Below are 8,710 nucleotides of genomic sequence, written 5' to 3'. Positions count from 1 at the left end.
CCCCCCCCCCCCCACTGCATGGCTCACCCCTTCCCAGACAGCCCTCGTCACCATAGAGATGGCACATGCCACCGGGAGGCCCAGAGACTGAGGTCCCCATCAGATGTGGGGCCCGTGTGCCCTCCAGAGTCACATCACCCCACCATGGCCTAGAAGTTGGGTTCCACCTGACTGCCATCTGGCCGTGGTGAGGGTCGTTAGCCAGGCCTCCCCCACCCCCACCCTGCCCGGGACACACCCCAGGGTCAAAGTTCAGTTCCTCCTGCCTGCGATCTGCACGCTGCCCCCCTCCCCAGACACACCCCAGCGTCAACGCTGGCCCCTCTTCTCATGGCAAGCGGTCCAAAGGGCTTGTGGGGGTTGGGAAAGCCCCTTGTGTGTCCCTCAAGGCCCCAGAGCCTGGATGGGCTCCATCAGGGTCCCCGCCCCACCCTGCCCACCAAATACCCTCCACAGGTCAGAGAGCTGCGGCCTTGCGGGGACCCAGGGACACCCACAACCCCAGGCAGAAGGCCCTCGGGGCTGCGGCCCATCATGGGGGAGGCCTCATTCTGGGTCTTTCTACACCTGGCTCCCAGCCTCCCTATGGGGCCTCAGGCCAGCTGCCTCCCTGTCCCCTCTGAGCCTGGCACCCAAGTCTCCCGTGGCACTCCCCGTTGGACCCAGTGGGGCCACCCCCTGGTTCTCTGGGGCCCAGACCCCTCATCAGTGTCTGCTAGTGGCTGCGGTGGCCTTAGGGGCAGTCCCCGTTCTGGCCCGCCGGCTGGGCCTCATCAAGCTCATCCGAAGGGAGGGTCCCCTTTCTGTCTCAGGGTTTGACACTCTGGGATTTTCTCTGCCCTGCTGTTGATCAGAGATGCCTCAGGGGCGTGCCGGACCCAGTCAGGGACCCGCAGCACTCTCAGGGGACCTTGTCCGGCTGCCGCAGGGGTGGCTGGCAGGGGCGTCTCTGGAGGAGACGCGCTTGCAATAGAAACTCTTGACGGTCGAGGCTCCTGGGGGAGTTACCGGAACTGTCCACAGGAGGCTGGAGCGGGGTGGGGGTGGGGGAGGCAGGGGGCAGGAGCGCCTGGGCGGAGGGGCAGCCGAGGCCCCCTGTGGCCGTAGGCAGGGAGGGGAACTTGGTCTGTCCTGGCTGGAGGAGGCTTTCAGTCAGTGAGCTGCCCTGGGGGATGGTGAGGGGACAGAGAGGGGGTAGGACCCCCGGGAGGAGCACAGCCAGGGGCCTCAGTTTCCCCGGGGCAGTGGGTGTGGCTGCACCTCTGTGCTCCAGTCAAGGGGAGATGTCACTGAATACGCCCCTGGGCAGGTGGTGGCAAGTCTGCTGTTTTATATTCTCCGGCGGTTGGGGCCTGGCTCTGGGCAGCACCGGGGCGGGGACACACGCCCTTGAGGGGCTTCGGGGTGCTGGCCAGAAGCAGGCAGAGTTCTCTCCAAAGAGGAGCCCCTGGAGGGAGGCCCGGCTGGCAGCCTGAGGCGGGTGCTTCCCGGCTGGGACGAGGCAGGATGGCACCGCCGTCTCTCCGCCCGCCTGGGTCAGCGTCCGGGCTCGGGAGCCAAACTTTCGGCCGCATGTGCCCAGCAGGCCCTCAACTGCCCACGATGTCGGATGGGAACGGGATTCTCAGGACAGAGCTGCTGCTGGGAGCCAGGGCCAGCCGGGGAAAGCTGCTTTCTGGACTCACTTTCTCAGGAGGCGTGTCCCCAGTGAGCCCTGGGATCGGAGACCAGAGACTCCGGCAAGGTACCCACCCCCACCTGAGCGGCAGGTGGTAAACCTGGGGCTGGAGCCAGCCCACAGGCCTTTCTAGATCCCCACCCCGCTCCGCCCCCAGACTCAGGGCACCGTGCTCACAGTCAGACGATTTTGACAGGGGCCTCCAGTCTGCGCGAAGTCCACGGGGCGTCTGCTGACCTCCACCGTCTCCCTGGCTCAGCGGAGCAAGGCCCCTCTGGGTCTCCTCGGCCTGGCTTTGCTCCCAACCCTGTGAACTCCTAAATGTCCTCAAATTCTCCCCCCGACCCCCATCAACGGGGCTTTCTCACAGACACCCTTTGCTCCCTGGTGGGCTGTCAGGGCCTCTCGTGCTGGGTGACCTGGAGCCGGCACTGCCTCCTGGCGGCTCAGAGTCTGCAGGATGCCGCTGCCCTGCCCCCCAGACCTGAGCACCCCCAGCCCCGAGGCCTGGGCCTGACGCCTCCCTGTCTTCTTCTCAGAGTCCCCGGACCTGGACCTGGGCAGAGCGCCCCTGCCTAGCCCCCCGCTCCGGAGACGGCCCAGCCCTCCAAGGGCCCGGGGAGTGTCCGCCCACTTGTCTTTTCCTTACCTCTGTTTTTAACCTTACATCTGTTAGGTTTTCAAGGCACATGCGTGTTCTGGCCACGCTCACTGCACACAGGTTGCAAATTGTTGCAAAGGGTACAGGAAACAAAATCCGCGGGGATCCTGACACCCAGAGATGATTTCTGGTTTTAAATTTGAATCATAGAATTTTTTATTCCCTAGGGGATCCTAAGCATTTCCCCACATCATTAAACAGTCTTTCGAAACATGATTTTTGATCACTACCCATCTTTCCTCTATTTTTGAGCATAGCTTTTATTTTAATTTTTTTTTTAATTAAAAAAAAATTTTTTTTAATGTTTTATTTATTTTTGATACAGAGAGAGACAGAGCATGAGAGGGGGAGGGGCAGAGAGAGAAGGAGACACAGAACCGGAAGCGGGCTCCAGGCTCTGAGCTAGCTGTCACCACAGAGCCTGATGCGGGGCTCGAACCCACGAATGTGAGATCTGACCTGAGCCGAAGTCGGAGGCTTAACTGACTGAGCCACCCAGGCGCTCCTGAGCATAGCTTTTAAAATCCACGAAGCAGGGGCGCCTGGGTGGCTCAGTTGGTTGGGTGTCCGGCTTTGGCTCAGGTCAGATCTCACGTTCATGGGTTCGAGCCGGGCGTCGGGGCTCTGTGCTGACAGCTAGCTCAGAGCCTGGAGCTGCTTTGGATTCTGTGTCTCCCTCTTTCTCTGATCCTCCCCTGTTCATGCTGCCTCTCTCTCAAAAAATAAACAAAACATTAAAAAAAATCCATAAAGCACCTTTGAGTAGGTGAATTTCTCATACATTTCTCACTTTTCCACAGATTAAATTCCCGGAAGTGTGTGTCTGTGTGCGTCTGTGTGCACCTGGGGTCTTAGCGGAGATGCCCCTTCTTGGGGGCTGTTACCTTTTACCACCGTTTACACAAGCTGTACACGTGAAATAACACCTGTGACGGGCCGCAGGGCTGGTGGGGGCCACGACTCCCCCTCCCAGGCCAGGGGGGCGGCCGGCGCCTGCGCTCTGGGCCCCTTGCCTCCTGGAAAAGCTTTGCCAAGGCTCCTTTGACCCACCCACGATGCCCTGGGCTGTGGATGTCTTGACAGGGGGAAGCCCGAGTGGCCACTGCCTCGCAGACTCAGGATGTGGAACCCCAGAGACTCTGGGGCGGGGGGCCTGGGGTCCCGTAAGGACCCGATGGCCTTGAATGTCACTTCGTCCTTCCCTCCTTCCCTAGGTCCCCAGAACTCGTGGAGCTGCATGACTGAGGGACCCCTCATAAGGTTGGGGTAACTGAGGCGGGGCCCTGGTGAGGCTGGGGAGACTGATGGGGTTATGGTCCTGGTAAAGCTGGGGTGACTGAGGCGGGGGGCCCAGTGTGGTCTCCGCATGTCTGACCGATCCTGCCTCTCTTGCTGCCCCAGAACCTGCTCTCCCGAAGGTGGCGCTGCTCATGGAGGCCACACCGTGAGGGCTGCTGCAGTGCCCCCTGGAGGTCCAGCTGCCCATCGCCCACAGGGGAGCAGGAGCTCGATGCCGATGCCGGTGAGCGTGGGGGCTGGAGGCTGCAGGAGCCAGGACCCACTGGGCATCTCTGGACAGCACTGTTCTGCTCCCCGCTCCCCCGCCAACAGGTTCAGAGCACATCCTGGGGCTTTGTTTCAGGTCACTTGGTTTCCATTTGCTAAGTGTCTGCTCTGCAGGCTGTGGGCGCGCGGAGGGTGCTGTGGTCTTGTGTCTGTGGGGTGCCGAGGGCCGCCTCCAGGCACACCTGACAGAAACTTCTGGAAGGGCTTTGTCTCTGAAGTCTGACAAAGCAGGAGAGGCTTGCTTTAGAGACCTTGCCCTCCCCATGCACCCAGGCCACCCCCAGGAAGGGATCGGGGGCCTCAGCTGCCGAGAAGGGTGCTGCGTATTTGCCAGCAGCCTCCTGTGACCCCGACGGGGAGGGGCAGGGCAGCCCCCCACCTGTTCTGGGGGCACAGGCCCATCGGGAGTGCTGTGAACACAAGCATTTTGTGTTTATTTGTGGCTCTAGTGCTGGGCAAGTAATAAATCCCCAACAAGCTTTGGTTGGACGGATGAACGACACAGCAGACGGACCCGGAGGCCGCAGGGCCGCACCGCCAGGGAGGCCGCCCTAGGCCTGGGCCCGGCACTGGGCTCGAGCTGCGGCCCTGGCTGTGGGTGTCAGCCAGTGGGGGTCCCCGAAGTGGGGCGTGATCGGACCCCCCAGCAGCCCCGAGACCGTGGGGCCCGCGGTGGCCGAGCACCGGGCCGGCGCCTGACCCCAGCCTGACTTTGTTTCCGTTCCCAGCGGGGCGCTGGCCCCCACCCTCCTCCCATCCTCCGATCAAAGAAGCATCGCCCATCTCCGTGAAGCGTGTTAGAGGGCTTGGTTCTCAGGAGGCTCCAGGCTGTGCTGGTTCCGAACACGGTTTTTAGTTACGTTTGAGAAAGGGAGCTGCGGTCGTCTCTCAGAGAGGACGGGCCCTGCGCCCACGCCCGTGCCCGTGCCGGCGTCCCCGCCTCCGGCTCCGCGGCTCCCGCGCCTGGGGAGCCGCCCGTCTCCTTGTGGTTTTAACTTGCGTTGCTGGTATCGCTGGCGGGGGCCTACTTGTCTCTTCACTGGTCCCCAGCGTCTCCTCTGGGCGCCTCTCCCCACTTCCTGCGGTGGCACAACGCTCTCCTGACCCGGGAGAGTCTGGCTCCTCGATCCTGGCCTTCCGCTGTGGACGTCCCGTCCTGTGCAGGTGTCTCCCCCCCCCCCCCTCCCGTGCGCTGGGCCGCAGCCGAGGCCGCTGACTCTAAGTGTTTTCCCTTCCTGTCCTGCTCAGAAAGGCCCGCCCTGTCCGCGATTTCTAGATAACGAAGCGGTCTGCGTGGTGTGTTCACCGTTGTCACTGGGAAGCGCCAACATCGTAACTGCCCGCTGTTAGTTTTGGTGTGAGAAGCAGGGCCGGGACCTCCCGACGGTGGGCAGCCCCGCGGGGCCGCCTGGTCCTGGGCTGGCATCCGTGGGAGGCTGCGCCCTGACACCCAGGCGGCCTCTGCCGTCCGCGCTGTGCCTCCTGGCTGCGCTCACACTGGGTTCCTGCAGACCGACGCTCTGTAAAGGAAGCCCTTTGGGACACGTGACTTAGGGGCCCAACGGGAGCCAGAACTGCTTGGCGCCCCTGGCACCAGGCTGCTTCTGTGTCCTCTGTGGACACAGCAAGCCCCCGAGACACAGCCCCCCGTGGGAGGGAGCGCTCGCTGGCAACATCGGGACCATGTCAGCCTCGCAGAAGAGCCTGGTGTTGGAGACCGTCCAGCACCACATCCAGGAACCCACCCAGGGGGGCCCCCGGGAGCCCCGCTGGTCCGTGCAGGGCGCCTACCGTCTGCCACTCCAGGGCCTGCACCGCTGCTGGGCCTCGGCCGTCCCCGAAGGCCCTGGCCATCCGGGACGTGTGGCAGAAGGTAGGAAGGGCTTGGGGCACACGCTGAGGGGCAGGTGGGGTGCAGAGACCCTGCCAGCTGGCGCTCAGACGTCGGCACCGGAGCCTGGCAGCAGGTGTGGGGCCGGGGGCCACGTGCGCCCAGGCCTTGGTGTCTGGCTCCCCTCCCTGCCCAGGGCCCTCCCCAGCCCTGGGTTCCTGCCATTGTGGGGGGCCAGGCCCTGCTCTTCCCTGACACCCCGCATGCTCTGCCTTCTGTCCAGTGTGAAGGCCTCAGCCACCAAGATGGCGGCCGAGCTCCCGGGCTGGGTGGGGCCCTCCTGGCCCCTGTCCTCTGCATTCCTGCTCCAGATTATTCTCCAGGGCTTCCGGCTGACAGACAGAATTGAGGAGGAGGGACGGCAGCATGGACGTGTGCCCACAGAGGGAGACGGGCTCCCAGCACACCAGAGCTTGGCTTCAGGCCCCTGGAACCTGGCCGATGGCTGGCACATGTTCGGAGACCCTGTTTCAGATCGGGGGAGGGAGGGGAATCCAGCCAGTGGGAAGAGCCTGTGCAAAGGCCCTGAGGCCAGCAAGGTTGCAGCAGGAGAGGGTTGGGGAACACTGCCAAGGCCAGGCGGTCACGGGCTCCCCGGCCAGCTGAAGGGGTGCGGCCTCTGTCCTGCAGGCAGGAGGCTGCCCGGGATCACGTAGAGCGGGGCACAGCCCTCTGGCAACACCCCCAAATATCTCCTCACCCTTTTTGGGAGTGGTTTGTCTTCTCTGCTCACCCACAGTTGCCTGCCCTGAGTGTCCCAGTGGATTCAAGGTCCAGCTCCCGTGGAGGGTCAGGTGGGGCCTGAGCGCTGTGTTCTGCCCACAGCTCCTCAGGAAGGAGGTGCCCAATGCTGGCATCCAGGAGCTCCTGGCGCCCTTGAACCTGGAGCTCAAGCAGCCTTTGGACAAGGTAAGTGCCTGGGTGGGGCTGCCCAGAGGCTCCCCGGAGGCTGCTCCGGCCACGCCCCTGCTCCCCAAGCGGCTGCCGCGATCTGAGGTTCTGTGTACTTGGACGGTGCTGGGGAGGCACTAGGGGGGCTGTTAAGGGGGACAGTGGCCTCAGGGCCACTTCGTGTTTGCTGAGACCTGGTCAGCGGCCAGCCAGGCCCCTTCCTGGCCCCAGGGATGCGGCAGAGCCAGGGCGGCAGCGCCTGTGTGCGCAGGCCCTACGCTCCGTGAGGGAGTCACACTGGGCACTCAGACCATCAGTGACCACCGGGACCACCCTCTGTTCAAGCTGTGCTGCCCGGTGGGGAGAGAAGGATGAAGGGGAGTTCTGGAAGGCCCTGAATGCAGTGTCCTGTGCCTACACGAAATGAGGTTGGGGCACAGAGGGGCACAGCTCTGCCCAGGACAGCTGAGGGGAGCAGGCGGGGGTCTGCTGTGACTGGTCGGCCCTGCACAGGGCGCCGCTCAGGCTCGGCTTGGGGGTGCAGGGAGGCCACGGGAGCAAGATGAGCCCTGGTGCGGGGAAACTGAGGCACTACAGGGGAGACAGCGTCTGGGTACCACCCTGCAGGACCTGCAAAACTTGGCGCTCAGTCTCTGGCTGCAGCCCAGGCCCGGTGAGAGAGCAGTGCCAGTGGGCGGGGGAGGGGGCGCCGTGGTGACACCCCCCCTATCTCATGCACACAGTGGGCACAGCGGCCTGGGGCTGGGGGTGCTCAGGACAGGCTCCCGACTTCACTTGTCCCTGCGAGGCAGTGGGGGCCACCGCGTCCCCTGGGCCTCTGGCCGTCACCTGTCTGCTCCTTCCTCCCCAGACCCTCCTCTTCCACGTCTGTGGGCCGATCCTCAGGGAGTGTGACTGTGTGTGGGCCCGGTGAGGAGGCACCTGGCGGCCTCCTGGAGCTGCCCCGCCGTCGCCCAGCCAGCGGGAGGTGGGTGGTGGCCCCTCCACCCCCACTCCACCCTGCACCCCCCCAGCCTCCCAAACGGCCCCTCCGCCCCTGCCCCCACCCCTCACCCCCCAGCCTCCCGCACGGACCTCCGCGCCCCCAGCCCCCACCCCCTCCCCGCCTCAGCCTCCCGCACGGCTCCTCCACCCCCACCCCGCACTCCCCCCAGCCTCCCACACAGCCCCTCCACCCTGGCCCGCCCTGTACCGCCCTGAGCCTCCCGCGAGGACTTTGCTACTTGAAGGCAGACCACAACCCAGGGGGACTCCCGCGGCACCCAGCACTGTGCTGATTAACAAAGGGCTGCCAGTTCGGGTGCTGCTGGTGGTGACTGCGGGGACCAGTCCACGGCCCCAGCGGCCCTGCATGCCCTTCAGGGCAGGGGCGGGGCCCTCGGGAGTGGGGGGCAGGAGACCGCAGGCCACAGCCAGCACTGCCGGGACCAGCTCACAGCACCCTCTGGCCCATGGGGCATTGCCATGGCCATCGGCGTTGCGTCTTCCGCGCACATGCAGGAGGTGTGGGCTGCACCAGGCTCCTGAGGACCGGCCCCAGAGAGCCAGGTAGAGAGGGCTGCGTGGGGACGGCAGTGGCCAGGGACCCAAGATCATCACTTGCGTGCTCTGAGCCTCAGTGTGCTCCCTGGAAACATGGGGGTGACGGCTGCCCGCCCACCTCCCTGAGGCGCCGTGTGTGTCAGCCCCTCTGCTCTTGCTGTGGCCGGGCAGTCATGAGCCTTGTCCTTGGGGCCCCACATGAGGCCCAGAGCTGCTGCTGGGAGGAGCAGGTAAGCCACAGAGACCCCCGCCCCCGAGGAGAAGCAGCCCATCCAGTTAGGGGGGCGGGGAGGTGGGGGTGGGGGGAGCCGAGCCTCCCCAGGGCCGCCCTCCCTGTGCACGGCAGCCGGACCCAGACTCACGCTGGACGTGGATTGGCAGCTCCTCCCTGCTGTGCTACGGGCACGCCGGGCGCAGACCCGGCCCTGGGGGGACAGCATCGTCCCCAGGACGGTATACG

The sequence above is a fragment of the Suricata suricatta genome, chromosome 15 (assembly GCF_006229205.1).
Source record: "Suricata suricatta isolate VVHF042 chromosome 15, meerkat_22Aug2017_6uvM2_HiC, whole genome shotgun sequence".
Lineage (NCBI taxonomy): Eukaryota > Metazoa > Chordata > Mammalia > Carnivora > Herpestidae > Suricata > Suricata suricatta.
The sequence above is the reverse complement of the archived record's forward strand: the minus strand, read 5'-3'. Positions refer to the sequence as shown.